Below are 1,154 nucleotides of genomic sequence, written 5' to 3'. Positions count from 1 at the left end.
CCCTCTGTGTCTATGAGTCTGTTTGTTTTGTTGGTTCATATATTTTGATTTTTAGATTCCACATGTAAGTGAGACTATGAGGTATTTGTCTTTCTCCATCTGACTTCTTTCACTTAGCACAATAACACCTTCCAGGCCCATCCATGTAAGATGTCATTAATTTTATGGCCAAGTCATATTCCATTGTATATTTGCACCACGTTTTCTTTTTTATTTTAAATTTATTAATCCTCACCTGAGGATATTTTTTCATGCGTTTTCAGAGAGAGTGGAAGGGAGGGGAAGAGACAGAGAGAGAAACATTGATGTGAGAGACACGTCATTGGTTGCCCCCGACCAGGGCCAGGGCCGAGCTTAGGATCGAGCATGTGCCCTTGACTGGAATCGAACCTGGAACCCTTCAGTCTGTAGGTGGACACTCTATCCACTGAGCTAAACCAACCAGGGCTACATCACTTCTTTTTTTCCCTCCAAATATATTTTTATTGATTTCAGAGAGGAAGGGAGAGGGAGAGAGAGAGAGAGAAACATCAATGATGAGAGAGAGTTATTGATCGCTGCCTCCTGCACATCCCACACTGGGTATTGAGTCTGCAACCTGGGCCTGTGCCCTGACTGAGAATCAAACCGTGAGCTCCTGGTTCATAGGTTGACACTCAACAACTGAGCCATGCCACTGGGCTGCACCACATCTTTATCCCATCGTGGGCTCTTGGGTTGGTTCCATATCTTGGCTATCTATATATATAAAAGCCTAAGTGACCCTTAAGATCGGTAGACTGAAAAAAAAAAAAAAAAAGATCGGTAGACTGAACGACCAGTTGACTGGTTGCTATGACGCACACTGACCACCAGGGGGCAGACATTCAACACAGGAGCTGCCCCCTGGTGGTTAGTACAGCCAACCTCCCCTGGCCAGTCAACCTCCCGCGGTCCCTCCCCCAGGACTGGGCGGCCGAGGGACCCCACCCATGCATGAATTCACGCACCGGGCCTCTACTGTAAATAATAGACTGAAGCTACTTTCAACGGCTGGGATTTAACTCTCTAATCTCCTCATTCTTCCCCAGGAATCACCGATTTCTTGTTTTTGAAGATTTCCACCTCCCCTCCCGCCTCCCTGGAGGAGTCTGAGCTCATAGTCCTGGGACACC

This window comes from Myotis yumanensis, unplaced genomic scaffold, assembly GCF_028538775.1.
Source record: "Myotis yumanensis isolate MYYU_CA2020_CCGP unplaced genomic scaffold, mMyoYum1.0.hap1 SCAF_23, whole genome shotgun sequence".
Taxonomy (NCBI): Eukaryota; Metazoa; Chordata; class Mammalia; order Chiroptera; family Vespertilionidae; genus Myotis; species Myotis yumanensis.
The sequence above is the reverse complement of the archived record's forward strand: the minus strand, read 5'-3'. Positions refer to the sequence as shown.